Source organism: Chelonia mydas, chromosome 1 (assembly GCF_015237465.2).
Source record: "Chelonia mydas isolate rCheMyd1 chromosome 1, rCheMyd1.pri.v2, whole genome shotgun sequence".
In the NCBI taxonomy this organism is placed as follows: Eukaryota; Metazoa; Chordata; order Testudines; family Cheloniidae; genus Chelonia; species Chelonia mydas.
Window position 1 is genome coordinate 166,522,243 of NC_057849.1, and position 17,807 is coordinate 166,540,049.

Genomic DNA, 17,807 nt, shown 5'->3' on the forward strand with positions numbered 1-17,807 from the left:
AAGAATTTTAATTGAAGAAAAAGTAAAAGGCTCTCCTCTATAAAATCAGGATGGTAAATACCTTACAGGGTAATCAGATTCAAAACATAGAGAATCCCTCTAGGCAAAACCTTAAGTTACCAAAAGACACAAAAACAGGAATATACATTCCATTCAGCACAACTTATTTTATCAGCCATTTAAACAAAACAGAATCTAATGCATATCTAACTAGATTGCTTATTTGCCCTTTACAGGAGTTCTGACGTGCATTCCTGCTCTGGTCCCAGCAAAAGCAACACACAGACCTAGAGAACCTTTGTTTCTCCCCCCCTCCAGCTTTGAAAGTATGTTGTCTCCTCATTGGTCATTTTGGTCAGGTGCCAGTGAGGTTATCTTTAGCTTCTTAACCCTTTACAGGTGAAAGGATTTTTTCCTCTGGCCAGGAGGGATTTAAAGATGGTTAGCCTTCCCTTTATATTTATGACAACTCCCCACTACTTGCATGTTGTGTCACACTCTGATCACTAGGTGATCAAAATGTTTTGAAAAAAAAATGAAAATGTCAATTAAACTCTTTGTGAAAAATTTCTGGCAATTTTCTGGAACTGAAAAAGTCAATTTTTTATTTACCAGATCTACTGGAGGTGGAAAAGTAAAACTGCACTTCAGGCCATTGAGTTCTCCCTGCAGGTCATGAATCCATCCTTTTTCTTCCTGTCTTGTGCGTGGCCTGGAAGTGCAGAGCTGTGAGTCGGAAATGAAAAAGAAAGAAAAAAAAGTTAAAAGGACTTTTTTAAACCTCTAAAAAAGTTTGGTTTGAATTTGAGTGAAGGTTCATGGACATTTCTTAGGTGTGGTTTATGCTGGTATAACGACCTTAATTAGGGATGTGATTTTTTTAAACTGATATAGTTATAACAGTACAACTCCCAGGTGTGGATGTAGTTATACCAGTACAGCTTATTCCTGTTCCTGTACAGGGATAAGCTATATCAGTGGTAAAATTTTATAATACATATATAAACTTTTATAGTGGTATAATTTGCCCACACTAGAAGTTTTGTGCTGCCTAACTATACCAGTATAGTTAAAGCAGTACTACTTTTGAGTGTAGAGAAGGCCTTATATTATCTAAACTGATTGATATGTTTTGTTGTGTAGAAAACCTCAGAAAACACCATTGAGCAGATTCTCTGACAGGCTCCAGCTGCTTTGTAGATTCTTTTCTCTCCTTTCCCTATTTTGTCAAAGTGGTGTAAAGCCTCAGGATCCTGTTGGACTCATGACTAAGCCTACAAGATGATGTAGGGCCAGTGGTGGAAAAACACCTTCTTCCTCCTCCAACTTGCTGGGGATCTTCATCTCTTCCTTCCCCAGAAGAACCTGGCCACAGAGGTGTATGCATTTGTCACCTCCACCTATTGTTTGCCATCTCCACCAACTGTAATAACTATGTCTGAAACTGAATGTGAAAACAATGGCAAGGTTCCAGCTTGTGTGGAAAGTGGTTCCCCACATCCTCCCTGAATTTGGCTGCTGTGAGTCTTTTGTTCCAGTGCTCCAGACCCTCCATTGGCTCCCAGTCTGCTTCTGCTAACAGGTCAGTGCCTTAGTCATGATCTCAAAAGCCATTAACAGATCAGGTCCTACCTACATTAGGGACTGCAAGCAACTTTCTTTGCTGAGGCAAAGTGCTGCTTGGTACAGAATGACTGGAGGGAAAGGCAGGCTGTCAGAAAGTGGTTATGCCCTTTGCAACAGGTCATGACTGAGGGAATTCCCTGATGGCTCTTTGCAACCAGAATATTGCTTCTCCATGCCATCTGAATGGTGCAAAGGGTTTGGATTTTATTTGGGAATCTCCCCCTGCATTTCTATTAACTGCTAAGAAAGTCACACTCTGGGGTAATGCAGCACACAAAGCCCAGAACTAGGGCTACTGGAGAAATTTCAAGCAAAACATTTTATTGTTGGAAAATGGAATTTTGTAAAAAATAGAATTTTCTACGGAAAAGATTGATTTTAGTGGAATTTTCCATCAGGAAAACTAAAACAAAAGGCTTTGTTTCACATTGGGTTGACATTAATTTCTGTGCCCTACTGAGCTGCCCATTGCCTCACGAGTTGTAGTTCTGAGTTCCTCCCATGCTCCCCCATAATGTATGATGGTCTCTCCCTCTACTGACCCTTTGGGCTCCTATGTTACATGAAAAGTGTTTAATTCTATTTTTCATCCCAATCCAGACGAAAAAAAGTGTCAAAATATTGGAATTTCCTGTGGGATGGAAATTCCATATTTTAATCAGTTCTACCCAGAACAAAGCATGTGAGATCTTGAAATAAAGCAATGGCAGATGAGGGGATCTTGCCAGGGAAGAAATTTCCAGAAGAGGTTAGGCTAATTAAGAGCTGACCACGTTATGGCGCACTGCAAGAGCCTCCTCTTAGAGAAAGCTTCCCATCATATCCAGCATGTCGTTAATAACTCATCTTCTACTCCATGCAAAGCTACCTATAGCCAGAGAAAAAAAAAAGAGTCACAGACTTCATGAGGGGCCTCACTTTGATAACCTAACCTGGGAGGAGCTCAGCTACTACAGTACAGGTCCTCAAAAGGTATTTATTTAGGTGCTGAACTCCTGTTGGTTTCAATGGGAGTTAGGCACTTCAATATCTTTGAGGATTTGGGCCTATGGTGAGAGGGTTTTGTTAAGGGGGTCTAAGAAAGACGGGTTAACTGGCTGACTGACCCAGGTTTAGAGTGACTTTGCGTTACTATAAAGCAGCTAGAGCCCTATAATTCTTAGCATTGAATAAACATAATTTATATAGAAAAGACAAGTTATTTCAGGTGAACTCCATGAAAACTCTACAGACATTGTTAGTTTTTTTCTTATTAAAAAGCCCTAAAATATATTTCACTTTTAAGGAGAAAAAAAGCCATGGTGTTAAGGATTTATTCATGATACACAGCAGCACTGATGAGAAGCAGAACACACATTTTTATTTGTGCCTGACCTTTTAAAAAATGATAAAAGATACTTTCAAGAGTTATTAACAAAATCAACGACTGTTTGTTAGGTGAACTTAATGAGATCTGCATAGAGAATGTTCTTTTCAGTTACAACTGAACTTAAGATACTAAATCACTTATTTTATCTTCCCTGCCTGACTTGCAAAATATTTATCATGAAACAAATGCAAATTTTTCAAGAGAAGAATAAGATTGCAAGAATGCTGGCTTTGTGTCTTGGCTTTCCATTAAGCAAACCTATGACCTTCCAATACAAATGCTTTTGGCGGGTATTCATGAAAGCAGCTCTTTCAGTATTTGCATAATCTTCCATGATGCATTACTGTTACCAGTAAATATCAGGATGATTGCTAAGAAAGGAATAACAGTTTGTCCTTTTACTTTCCCAGAAAAATAAAAACGATGTTTCATGATTAATTGGACCCAATAATAATTTATGATAGAAAAAAGGATATTTGTTGACATAAATCATTGGTATGATATTGATAAACCATTTCCAGATTGGATATTTTATTCAGGGACAAAAGGGCTGATAATTAATTATTAAAAAGTTGTTTTGCTTTTTGTTGCTTCAAATGGCTCTAGGTATGGTCATCAAGGTCTATTAGAGTATGTATATATGAAAAAGACAAGATGATGTTCTGTTGCATAACCATTTTTTAAAAAGACTTTTTGTTATGGGAGAGCTGCAATAAAATGTTAACATACTACAATGTATGCTATGTGTTGAGGATCAGGTTAATATTCCAAGAGTGTGGATTGCATAAATGTCCTGCCAGCATGAGTTTGGGCTGGCTGCATTACTCACGAGTATACAACCTGTATATGCCAATGCCACATATTTGGCAGAAAAAAAATCTTTCTGAAATGTCTGGAAAGTACTCCCCTCTCCCCCAAATTATGCTGAGAGCTACTGGTGACTGTATGAATCACAAACTTCTTTGGGACTAGGTGTGAACACACCCTTCTATTAATATAACTATCAGGATGAGTTAATTAGATAGAAGGTCCCCTCCACCTAGGACAAAAGGAGGCTGTGAACTCGCCCAGGAGTTTGGGCTTAGTGGGTGGCAGGGTTTCACTGAGTATTGTTTGTGTTTTGTGTGTGGGAGGAGTTGCAGGACACAAGGAAACTGAGAACAGAGAGAGGCAGAAGCGCACACACAAAAAAAATTCCAAGTAGTAACCAGTGAGCACAATGTGATCCTGGAAAAAGCTAGAAAGAGAGAGCGCAAGCTTTTGGGTCTGGTGTTGGCTAAAGAGGCTTGGGGTTGCAAGCTCATAAACTGCCCTTTTTCTTCTTGATTCCTCTTGTGTTCAGAGATGCAGGACTTTGTACATTTCATGTAAATCAAGATTGGATCAAAGAAAATATCAGACTCCGTCAGTTTCTACTTCCAACTGGAACATCCTCAGGGCCCTGAAAGCAGAAGGACACAAGCAACTTGTCAGACAAAGACAGGGTTTCTTAGGCCTGGTCTACACTTAAAAATTAGATTGACCCAGTGATGTTCCTCAAAGCCGAGAAAAAATGTCGCCCTCTGAGTGCTGTAGTTAGGTCAACTTATCCCCTGGTGTAGATGCAGCTTGGTTGATGGAAGAATTCTTCTGTCAATGTAGCTACTGCCTCTTGGAGAAGTGGATTAACTACATTGATGGAAAACTCCCTTCCACTGATGCAGGAAGTGTCTACACTACAGTGTTGCAGTGCTGTAGCTGTGTCAGTGATGCAAAACCATGCTCTGAAGTGTCCTTAGCCTGTTTGCCAGAAGGTAGGAATGGGCATCAGGGGATAAATCACTTGATGATTACCTGTTCTGTTCATTCCCTTTGAAGCACCTGGCATTGGCCAGACAGGATACTGGGCTAGATGGACCATTGGTCTGACCCAGTATGGCTGTTCTTATGTTCTACATTTTATGTCACTATAGCAGTTGTAGAATAGACATATCTTAATTACCCTGAGTCCAACAATACAAGGTTCAGAGGCAGAGAAAATATAAATTTATAATAGAAACCTATCATAATGGCATAACAGCTTTTTAAATAAGTTGGGGGCATTGTAAGACTAGAAGTAGGTGACTGGACAGCACAGAGTCTCCATTTTCCAGTGGCTGCGAATCCTGAAAGACCTTAAATCTGTCACTGGTCTAGGGTTCAGTGTTGCTTATTCTGTTTCTCAAACAAGTTTAATTGCTTTTGGTATGGGAAGGGAGAAATTCCACATTTGAAGAAACAGTTTAATGACTGAGTTTTTCTTTTGTTTTGTTTTTTAAATCCTTCCATTGAATAGGGTGTGTGTAAGCTAATGACTTCTGCCTTTTCTTCCCCAGGCACTGAAAAAACAGAATAAAGATATCTTGTATTTAAAACTAGGCTTGAAAAAAATTACCAGACTCCTGCTATTCAGAAGCTGGTAAAGAAAAAGCAAGGATGACAACCAGCAAATTCACGTGCAAAATGTTGAGACACTCAGTCCCCTCCGCCTCATCTCTACGAGTTTGGACAAGGGAGAGCATTGGGGTAAGTAGGGTTCCTACCAGGGTGTCATCCCTGGGTCCTGCCTGGGGACTTAATCTTTCAAATTAGCTTCTTGCTAATACAGTATGGTAACATTTGAAGCTCCCCCTCCCTCTGGCTCTTGGGGTGGTGGTGGGGGAAATCAGTGCTTTTTCTTTCTCTCTAGCATGCTCTCTAATACTGCCTCTCTTTCACTACCTCTGTTGGTTTCCATCTCATCTACTTCCCAGAACTTCCTGATTATTATTAGCACTTAACTATTCTAGCCATCCCTGTGACTTCATTTTTGGGGTTCTCTTCTTTCCTAAATACCTTCAGGACCTGCATCTGTTTCTAGTCATAGTTTTCTCAAACAGCAGAAGAGTAAAATTGATATGATTCTTGTCACTTCACCACCCTCCACAGAATTCTAAGAAGGAGTCATGAAACTGACAACGGTGCTGTTAGTTTTATTCTGCTGCTGTTTTGGAAAGCCATGAGCTACGGAGGGACTGTAGGTGTCAGAGTGGTAGCCGTTTTACTCTGAATCAGCAAAAACAATGAGGAGTCCTTGTGGCAACTGGGGACTAACAAATTTATTTGGGCATAAGCTTTTGTGGGCTAAAACCCACTTCATTAGATGCATGAAGTGGAAAATACAGAGGCAGGTATAAATACACAGCACATGAAAAGATGGGAGTTGCCTTCCCAAGTGGGGGATCAGTGCTAATGAGCCAGTTCAATTAAGGTGGAAGTGGCCTATTCTCAACAGTTGACAAGAAGGGGTGAATACCAAGGGAGGAAAAATCACTTCTGTAGTGCTAATGAGGCCAATGTAATCAAGGTGGCCCATTTCAAACAGTTAACAAGAAGGTGTGAGTATCAGCAGGCGGAAATTAGTTTCTGTAGTGACCCATCTTTATTCCCAGTCTTTATTCAGGCCTAATTTGATGGTGTCCAGTTTGCAAATTAATTCCAGTTCTGTAGTTTCTCATTGGAGTCTGTTTTTGAAGTTTTTTTGTTGAAGAATTGCAACTGTAAAGTCTGTTATTGAGTGTCCAGGGAGATTGAAGTGTTCTCCTACTGGTTTTTGAATGTTATAATTTTGGATGTCTGATTTGTGTCCATTTATTCTTTTGCATAGAGACTGTCTGGTTTGGCCAATGGACACGGCAGAGGGGCACTGCTGGCACATGATGGCATGTATCACTATAGTTATCTGTCTTCATTAAGATGGGTCACACTTTGAAGGGCCAAAAGGGCTAAACCATGAGGGCTAAAATCTTAGTTTAAAAAAATGTAACCTGAAATTCGGCAGATATTGAGGGCTTATGTCCCCCCTCACAGTGGAATGTTTCCTATGTGCCACTGGCAAGTGGATTTTTTCAATCTCTGGCTATGAATATTCCATTATATTGTGAATTGACCTTGATCAATAAAATTATACAAGATCAGCCCACAGTGACCCATCCTAAAGTTCTGGTGTTTAAATTGTTTGCTTTTCATTCTTGTTGCTACTGGTTGAATGATGTAGTGTATCATTTCTTGGACCATGGTCCTGTGTATTTTAGTTTATGTTTATCTAGTTCTGAATTCAATCTTGCTACACAACTTATTACTTATTAACACTATACCTGACCAGTAGTATTCTTCTCTTAACTTTTACTTCCATTGTGTGAGCATGCTAATTAAGCTATAAGGCAGTCATTGTTGGATCTCTCAGATGTAGAGGACATCCCCAAATAATGCAACTTCATGGTTGCTCATGCCAAAGGCCCTATGTATGATGCAGCATATTAGTCATAAATTATGCTACAGAGCTTCAGAGTTCAATAGCAAACTGTTAATGTGCCTGCTCAAGTGTGAAGTAACAGGAACTCATCAACTTGTGACCTCTTGTTGTACTAGACAAATACCATGTACAGTTAAGAAAAATAATCCAACCACTCTTACGGACATCACTTAAGCTAAACCAGAATTGTGAGCAATGATACTTCTGTACTACGTGGCATCAATGTTTTATTACATTATAAATTCTTGACACAGTCACGTCAATATTCATCTTCTCCAGTGTAATACAAAAGTCACTGCAATTATGAAAAAAAGCCAACCACAAATGACTTTTGCACTGTATGATAAAAATCAATATTAACAATTTAAATGAAAAATCAAAATGAAAAGGAATGTTGCTAATGCAATATAATAAAATATTTCAAAATGTGACACTGAGTTCTTTTTATTCTTGCTCATGGGGGGAACCAGGCAATGGCATTACAAAGGAAATATTACCTCAAGAGCCTCATGTACCTCTTTTATTTTAGATGCTCGTTTTCAGGCTCCTGTGGAGTTTGAATTAATTGTTTAGAAATACCAGTTATCTGCCATGAAACCTGGATGCTTTTCCTAAAGAACATTTTCTACAGGACTGCTGTTCAGGGGGACCTTAAAAAAACCCTGGGCTCCCATAATGAGAAATATCAATGGAAGGTGAGAAACCCCTCATTCTAAAGTAAAATATTAAGAGTATCCAGTATTACAGCTTAATATAGGCAGCAACTGTAAAAGGGAAAGAACAAATATTATAAAATGTGTCTAGAGTATTCCAAGGTCACAAAAGACTATTACTATTTTGTCTCTACCTTATATTGACTATTTTGGATGACATTATGTGGGTTATAAAATAAGACAGAAGAGGGGAAAGTTATGGTAAATGGTATGAATCTATAGAAAATTATGAGGAAGATGTAGCAAAATCATTAAGTCATTGTTATTCTATCGACTTTAGGCAATAGGTATGCTAATTCATTCTGTGAAAAGTTGTAAAGTGCATTTGTCACTAGTTTTTATAATGGACTCTTTTAGGACTGGGATATACTACTCCGAATACTTGTAGCTTAACAATCTGTCCTCATTTAATGGCTCTCAAGTCCTGGGGGTTCTGGTCGGACAATTCTGAAAAGGCAAAGAAAACGTCTAAGCCTTCTTGGCTCCATTAGTAGCTGAGGAATCTGTGGCATAGAGGAAAATACATAGATATTAATTTCAGATGTAAGCATATAGCATGTATAGCATCTGATCCATTCGTCCACAATTAAAAAGTAAACTGAGCTTGCTGTTCCAACAAAAACTTTCCCAGTCCTTAGATGGAACTGGCTATTGTTTGCGTGTAAGCAACTGCATTCTGCAGAAGAGTGTTTAGAGGAATGTATTTTGTTTTAAACAAAAACTCTGCTTTTCTTCTTACAGTGGTGAATGAGGCCAGACTAAACTATATTATAACCTTTGATTTAATTTTTTTCTGAACTACTAATGTCAATATTAAAACAAAAATAATGAATTAGGATGATCCTTGTATAAAGGATAAAACCGGTACAGTATTTATGACTGCAAAAATATTTGAAGACAAAAAAAAACCTCCCAACCAAACAAATCGCTCCTCCCACCCTTCCTTGTTAACATGGAGCTAAGGTTGAGAATATGTATCAGGAATTTAAGGGTAAGAGTATTGCAAGGATGTTGCAATTATCTCCAAAATAGGAGTTACAAACCCAGTGAAGGTTAAATTTAAAGAGACCCAAACATGTTAAAATATGGAAATGCACAGGTAAGGCACCCAAACAGTCTTAGCTTTGCCCTGTAACAATGCTGTGCAACAGCCACAGGTGGAACCCTGGCCTCATTGAAGTAAATGGCAAAACTCTTACTGACTACAGTAGGGGCAGGATTTCACCCCCCAAGATTGTGGTTAAGGCATCTTTAGTATTTGTGGCCCTAGATTAGATTAAACTGATTTTAAGACACACTAGTGCTTTTATTCCCACCCCCCCTCACATTGTTAGCATAACGTACACTGGGGATTGGCAACGTTTGGCACACGGCCTGCCAGGATAAGCCCCCTGGCGGGCCGGGCCAGTTTGTTTACCTGCCGTCTCCACAGGTTTGGCCGATCACGGCTCCCACTGGCTGTGGTTCGCCGCTCCAGGTCAATGGGGGCTGCAGGAAGGGCAGCCAGCACATCCCTCAGCCCGCACTGCTTCTCGCAGCCCACATTGGCCTGGGACGGCGAACTGCGGCCAGTGGGAGCAGTGATCGGCCAAACCTGCGGATGCGGCAGGTAAACAAACCGGCCTGGCCTGCCAGGGGGCTTATCCTGGCAGGCCGCGAGCCAAATGTTGCCAATCCCTGGTGTAGACACTGAGGGGGAAAAAAAAAATCTAATCTGGGACCACAAACACTAAGATCATGCACTAATAATTATATAGTTATTGTATGATGTCAGTTAAGATTAGTTGGATGGCTTAACTATATTTGTACACCTTAACATGTGTTGATTTCTCTTAAATTTAATCTTAACTGAGTTTGTAGCTTGTTTTGTCCTTTTACCTTAAATTGTTTATATACATACACTCAATTTTAATTCCACTTTTTTATCTAGTTAGATTTACCTTACAGTTGTCAACACTGAATTTCATCTGCCATCATGCTGCCTTTTCACTTACCTTTGTTAGGTCCTTTGACTATCCTAAGTCATTTTATATCACCTGTGGTTTTCACACTTCATTCTTTATCCCCTTCTTGGATTTATTTATAAACACATTAAACAAGAGCAGGCCTATTACAGAAATTGTTGCACATACTGTTAAATCTATGTTGAAGATAATCTATTTTTCTGCCTCTTACCTGCTTTGTAATCCATGACAGTTACTCCACTCCTTATGACATGACTTCTTAGTTTCCTTAATAGACTCTTGTGAGGAACTTTGTCAAAAGGTTATTTTTTTTTTTGAAAATCCAAATAAATGATAATTTTATTCTATCTGCCTTTTCACGGACAGTCAAAGAACTCTATTAGATGAGAGAGACAATTATGCAAATTGTATGCTTCATTTTAAAATGTGTTGCAGTGGTGGTACTATTCAAGCATAGGAAGTGGCTGATGTCCAAATAGTAAACCCTGAGAGAGTCTAAGGCTTTGTCTACACTGCACTTTCATCATTAAAACTTTTGTCACTGAGGAGTGTGACAATGGCCCCTCTCCCCCGAACAACAAAAGTTTGAACGACAAAATGCCAGTGTGCACAGCGCTTCGTCGGCAGGAGCCCCTCTCCCATCAACAAAGAATCATAGAATATCAGGGTTGGAAGGGACCTCAGGAGGACATCCAGTCCAACCCTCTGCTCAAAGCAGGGCCAATCCCCAATTTTTGCCCCAGATCCCTAAATGGCCCCCTCAAGGATTGAAATCATAATCTTGGGTTTAGCAGGCCAATGCTCAAACCACTGAGCTATCCCCCCACTAAAACAAATCCTTAGGGAGCACCTGGATTTGAATCAGGGACCTCTTGATCTGCAGTCAAATGCTCTACCACTGAGCTATACTCCCTGTGATACTGTCCCTCATTGGGGATGGTTTTAGTTTGTGCTGTTCTGATTCAGCTGAATCCCTAAAGTCCTATTAAACCTTTCCACCATCCCATCAGATTGTTGGTAAGCCATGTGGTAGTATTAAGCCATTGCCAAAGATTCCATCGGGCTTTTAGGTTACCCAGACCAATTTGGACCAAGTCTACATTGACATGTACTTGTTTTTGTATCAGGCTGTCCTGTAGCTGGGACAGAGAGCTTAATTTATTTTTAATTACCTGCAGGTCTGCGGTATCTTTTCTATTTTATTTTTTTTAAAACACACAACAGTGCTAGCAACAAGACAAAACAAAACATAGAACACAAAACACAATTTCTATTGTGACAGATTCATAGTATTGGATTACTCTTCAGCTGGCATCAGTTTTTCCTGATTTTCCAAAACACACAGCAATCTGAAAAAGAAAACCCAACCTATTGTGGCTCCCTTTGGAGCCCTAATAGCATTTTACTTAAGTAGCATGGTATGTTTGCATTTCTTTTGCCCCTTCTACAATATACCCTGCACATGTTCTGGGGCAAATGCACATTCCTTCCATAGTTTAACTTCTATAACATTATCATTATCAATTTTTACATAAGGTGTAACTATTTCTTTTATTTCTTTTTTTGCTTACAGAGTTTTCATGTACCTTTATCAAAGTGACAGTCTGATTACTCCGAGCCATTTTAAGACTCAGTGTTTCTAACATTGCTTCTTTTTGTTTTGTGCACCTCACCCCTGCTGTTGCTTCAGAGGGGCACTGTCTTTTTTAATTTCTTTTTTTTCTACTACAGCGCTCATCTGCTAATTTGTTACAAAAACAAACAAACAAACAAAAACCAACCAACCAAACAGAATCCAGATTTTTTTTCCTATTCTCCTGATTTTGACTGCCCTGCTGCAGCCACAACTTAAAAACATTTTAAATTTGTAAAGCATTGAGTTACCTTTTAAGGGTTAAATACCAAATCCCAAAGCCAAACAACACTAATTACCTGTGTCTAGCAAAAAGGTCTGTCAGTTTTGCAACTTTGAATTAAAGAGTCAAATGGATTTTTAGTGGCATTATTTAAAACAAAACCAATTGGTCCTTAGAACTTTACATATTTACACACATACAGATAGATACATACACATTTTCCTTTTCTTAACATCCCTTCCACACTGCTCTGTTTTTTACATCTTACATTCCCTTTATACATTTGAGGCAGTTAAGTTCCAATAGAACCCTCTTATGTTCTTTTAGCAAATTTGACTAAATTGTCCAGTCAAATGATTTTAATCAGACAGTTTATTTTTGCCTGGCTAATTTACAGACCTTCCTTTGGAAAAGGGCCCATTTTTCGTTCAGAATGGCTGCAAAGAAACCAAGAATTATTTTCCTCTAACACTTTTTCTTTTTAACATTTTCACAAAGTTTAGCTGCTTAATTCCCTCCAAACTCTGCAGAGTTAACTTTTCACTCTCTTTTCTTTTTGTAATTATGCTTGGGGGTACCCTACATAGGACCTTCTCCCCCTTCACCTGCTGTAATGGCTGCTACCTGTTTAGAGGCAAAGCCCAATTTTTGTCTCAAACTCTTAATTAGTGACTCACAACGACTATGATTTGCAGGTGCTCTGCCCTGCTTCAAGGTTAATTTCTTTACCATACCTTGGAGCATATGATTCTCTTTCCATTTTCTCAGAGGCTTTAGCTTGGTCTGCCAGGAATCTTTCTCTCTTTTTGCATTCCTGGAGTGCCTCTTTCACTATTTTCAGCTGACTTTGGGTATTTGTAGCCAGCACCTTCCAATTGTCTGCTCCCTTTTCCGTTTGTGCCTTTTCCTCTTTACATGAAGATAAGCGGAGGTAAGAATCCTTACATGCCTCCCACAACAACCAAATTGCTACTGCATCTCTTTTGGCAGCACTAGAAGGTTCGTATATGAGAGTATACTGAGCCAATCTATCCTCTAGGTCCAAAATAGTGCAGACATCAGCTAGGGCTTGTTTAGTCCAAGGACTACGCCCAAATTTTTGAAGGATTTGTTTAAAAAGGTGTCATTTTTTTTAAATGAAAGGCGAGGCTGGAGCTCCTTTTGGCTTCATTCCTCCCTCTGCACCTGCTTTACCATGTTTTTTCTTTAAGATTCTAACAAATTTTTAACTTCTCTGTCACTCCTGATTTTATTCAGCGAGTGGCTTCTTTGTCTCCCCTGGTTTTACTCAGCAGGTGACACAGCCTAGATTCCCTGAACCTGCTATTCCTTATTTCAGCGAGTAGCTTAGCCTGGCCCGTGGACCTTCTTGCTACCCCTGATACCTCAGTGAACAATAGGACTTAAGTTTTGTAATCGTAGCTTAATTTATACACTTTCCCCTGCTACCTTTCCGGAGGCTAGCAGGTCTGGTTAACCTAATAGAAATGCCCAGCTCAATAGAGCTGGCGGTGTGCACACCAATATTTACAATAACTGTAAAGGTTTTTTACCAGGATTCCCCCTTTTGCAATTCTCCACCAAAATGTTATACCAATAAAATAAAAACCCAGCAGGATCTTATTAAAGGGGAAAAAGCAAAATGCCAGATTTATTGTGAATATGGAAAGAATCATAGTAAGCAGTTAGTTATAGCTATAACATTCCATTCAATTTCATATTTATTCACACATTCATTCATACACACACACACACAGGTTCTGCAAGGTTGTTATCCTAGTTACCAGCCTTAGAGTTGCTCGTGCCAAGCCACTGGCCAGGTGGCCTGGACATGAGGAGGGAGCAGGGCCTCGTCAGATGCTCATCTGATGCTCCTGGCAGTTGGTTTGCAGAATCAGACCCCAAAGTTCTCACTTTCTAGAGTCCATTTTTATAGGAATTTCTTCCTGTGCCAGTCTATGGGAATTGCTTCATCATGCTGTTGCTGAATCAATCAGCAGATGGCACATTTCTGACGGCTCCATGCTGCCAGATGTTATCTTGTTCTTTGGTTCTCCCGTTCTTGAGGCTGTTGGGTGGATTCCAGTCTGCCCTCCGGGGGTCCTCTGGTTATTTCCACTTGACGCCTTCTTCAGCCGATGGACACTGGATTCTTAGGCTGGCACCTCCCTGATCATTCAGTTATTATCCACACCAAGCATCCATCCACATACATCTTCTATCTCTATTTTAATCACAATTGTTAACAAAGCAAGATGAATACAACAAAAGGGCGGAGAGTCTCTGGGTGCTGTTTCTGTTGTTACAGAGTATTGCTTTGAGTCTCTCTCTGTGTGAGTAGTTGTTGTTACAAAGAATTGCTTTGAGAACAGACTCTGTCTTAGAATGTACTAACACAATTAGCAGCTTGCAAGTTTCACACATAGAGGGAGAGAAACAGTACCAAAAACCAAGAGACCTTTTAATTAGTAATACCCTGGAATTTAAACTATGGGGAATCAAACTCATTTGTGATTTTAATACAGAACTTCTTTAATATGATCCAACATGTTATAGTCTTGGCCTTCACAACATCCTCTGGCAAGGAGTTCCACAAGTTGACTGTGCGTTGTATGAAAAAATGCTTCCTTTTGTTTGTTTTAAACCTGTTACCTATTTATTTCATTTGGTGGCCCCTAGTTCTTGTGTTATGAGAAGGAGTAAATAACACTTCCTTATTTTCTTTCTCTACACCAGTGGTGATTTTATAGACCTCTGTCATATCCACCCTTAATCATCTCTTCTCCAAGATGAAAAGTTCCAGTTTTATTAATCTCTCCTCATATGGCAGCCATTCCATACCACTAATCATTTTTGTTGCCCTTTTCTGAACATTTTCCAATTCCAATATATCTTTTCTGAGATGGGGCAACCACCTCTGCACACAGTATTCAAGATGTGGTCATACCATGGATTTATACAAAGGCAATATGATATTTTCTGTCTTATTTGTCCCTTTCTTAATGATTCCCAACATTCTGTTCGATTTTTGACTGCCGCTGCACCTTGAGTGGATGTTTTCAGAGAACTATCCACATTGACTCCAAGATCTCTTTCTTGAGTGATTTAGACCCCATCATTTTATAGTTGGGATTATGTTTTCCAGCGTGCATTACTTTGCATTTATCAACATTGAATTTAATATGCCATTTTGTTGCCCAGTCACCCAGTTTTGTGAGATCATTTTGTAGCTCTTCGCAGTCTGCCTGGGACTTAACTATCTTGTTTTGTATCATCTGCAAATTTTGCCACCTCACTGTTTAACCCTTTTTCCAGATCATTTATCACACTCTGCTGACCACTAGAAATGGTTTCCCTTTCTCTCTTCATCTCTGCAGTGGTTTCACAGTATTGGCAAATCCACATATGAACCTTTTGTAATAGGAGTAGAGCCCTATAAAACGCTGCACAGCTGTGAGTGGTTAGGTAGTTGGCCAGCTCTGTGCAGCCCAAGGTAAATTACCTCTTTTTGAAACAACTCACATTTCTTTGGGTTCAGTTTCAAACTGGCAGCCTTCAGCTCATCACAGACCATTTGTAAATGTTTTTGTACCTGCTCAAATATTTTAACATGAACCAGGATATCACTGTGGTATAACAGACGGGCTGAGAGGGGCATGCCATGTATCATCCTCTCCATTAGCCTCTCAAATGTAGCTGGTACATTGCACAAGCCAAAAGCCATCAGTTTACATTGCCCAGCTGTGAAATCAGTTTTTCCCCGGTCTCTTATTAAGCAGAAGACAAAAGGAAAGTGATGGAAAGGGTAAGGACACATGGGAGAAGGGGAGTGTCTCACATCTCAGGTGGTGTTTTGGATTTAGCAAGAGTTGAGGTGGAGGTGTGGTGTCATCTGGGTCTCTCTCTGTGGCCCAGCCTGGTCAGGACATCTCTCAGGATCAACTGCCAATGGGTCCTATTTTTTAACATTTCTGTGACATTCAACAGACTTCTACTATGCTCTACCAAGCATTCTGTTACACAGGTATTCAAAGTACTTCTCTAATTTCCTCACAACTTTCATTTTGTTTCAAAAATGCCTCACTGGGCTGCACGACCTGTAACTTATATATCTCTTTTTGCTCCTCCAGCCCATTCTTAAGTGCTCCTTTAGCACTTCAGTTGTCCAGTGGCCCCACTGATTGTTTTTCAGGGTTCCTGCTTCTAATATACTTAAAAAAAAATTTTTGCTGTTAGTTTTTGAGTCTTTATTAGGTGCTCTTCAAATTCTTTTTTAGCCTGCCAGAGTCTATACTCTTTTCTATTTTTCTCAGTAGGATCTGTCTTCCAATTTTTCAAAGGATGTCTTTTTGTCTCTAACCACCACTTTTACATTGTTGTTTAGACGTGGTGTCATTTTTTGGTCTTACATTTTTTTTATTTGGGGTATATGTTTCATTTGAGCCTCTATTAGATGTTTTTAAAAAGTTTCCATGAAGCCTGCAGGCATTTCACTCTTTTAAATTCTGTTTAACTAGCTTCTTGCTTGTTTCTTTTTAAAGTTTTGACTGAGTTGGTTCAGAAACAGAAAGTGAAACTTGATGTATGTTAACCTGCTCCTAATAACACTCCATCAACCCTCCCATCCCCCAGTCCTGCGAACCAAAACTGCTGAGTTTCTCACGGCTCTAGGGGAACAAATTAGCTCAGTTTTATGTAATTTGTCCATCTTTCATTCAGCATGTGTCGGAAATGATCAAACACTGTTTAAATCTGGAATTAAAATGATTACTAACCCTACTCAAAATCATCCTCTTTTCCAACACTTCAAATGGCATTCAACTAATTGTACCAGACCTTGTGTGACTATAAAGAAAATTAGGGACCAAATTCATCCTTGCTGTGTCTCCAACCAGTTCAAGAATGCTATAAGGAATTAATCTGAGGAAATTGTAGTTTGCTCCTGAAAAATTAAATTCCTCATTGATAAAAAAAATTCATTGGTACTTAAAGTGTACAGTGATATATTCAATGAAGTTACATGCTGGTAGTTAAAAGTTTTCTTAGCTGACCTTAGTATACCCTTTGAGAGATAGGGTTATTTATATTTTTGGTTTAAATTAAGTGTAATGCTGTGGACAGACCCAGTCATTGTTGGCTGGGATCAAGCCTGGCACCTTTGGAGCTTAATGCATGAACCGCTACTGCATGAGCTAAACGATGCATATATTTTAGCCAAGGCTGTAGCAGGCTCATCAACCTCAAGCTGATCTAGGTGCCACTAGAGGAGGACAGAGCACCACACCAAGCAGACATGGGTTACATAAGGTTGCATAAAACTATGGAGTCTTTTTCAAATAGCTGCAAACAAATGGAGTTCCATCTTGTTCTGAACAGGGGATAAATACACTGGATTGTAGATAGAGCCCCATGTTTATAAAGCAAGATACAATGAAAAACTTACCCTACAGCTACGGCTCCTGAAGTTCCTGTCCCGTGGGGCAGGCCCAGGCTCCCCAGTGCAGGCATTGCGACCTGGCACATGGGTCACAGTGCTGCTCAGGTTTGGCCTATCTGCCCCTCCGGCATGATGGAGGGGTGTCCAAGGACAGGCCCAGTCCCATGGGACAGGCATGACCACTGCAACCTCCTCCCCAGGAGTCTCCTGCCCCCCAGGGGCAGGACATCATCCTGCCAGGGCCTCGTATGAGAAATTGAAATAAAATTAAATTCCCCCAAAATAAAATGGGAAATCATAAAAATAAATAAATAAATCTGTGGCTCTAGGTATACGGATCTGTCACAGAGTGGTGTGGGCTGGCCTGTAACCTGGAGCTAGTCAGTCTTGTTCAATCAGTCCTGCCTGTGCCATATTTAAGTGTCTCCCAGCGTAAGCGGTCTGGACTAATTGGCATGAGGTAATGGCCTAATAAACATGTGGGCCTAGTAAAGGGATGCAAAAACCAGGTTTGCAGAAGGAACTATAGG

At 39.8% G+C, this 17,807-nt stretch overlaps 1 long non-coding RNA gene and 1 other non-coding gene across 2 annotated transcripts in view; one reads left to right on the plus strand and one right to left on the minus strand.

Annotated features, from left to right (window-relative positions):
- Window positions 1-10,825: 10,825 nt before the first annotated feature.
- On the minus strand, window positions 10,826-10,897 carry TRNAC-GCA. Its single transcript has one exon. It is a non-coding gene; the product is annotated as a tRNA-Cys (tRNA).
- Window positions 10,898-15,760: 4,863 nt separating this feature from the next.
- The window catches only part of LOC122464100, a 94,354-nt gene continuing 92,307 nt past the window's right edge, over window positions 15,761-17,807 (plus strand). The window contains exon 1 of the long non-coding RNA XR_006287976.1: window positions 15,761-15,864. This is a non-coding gene — a long non-coding RNA (uncharacterized LOC122464100). The remainder of the gene's footprint in view (window positions 15,865-17,807) is intronic.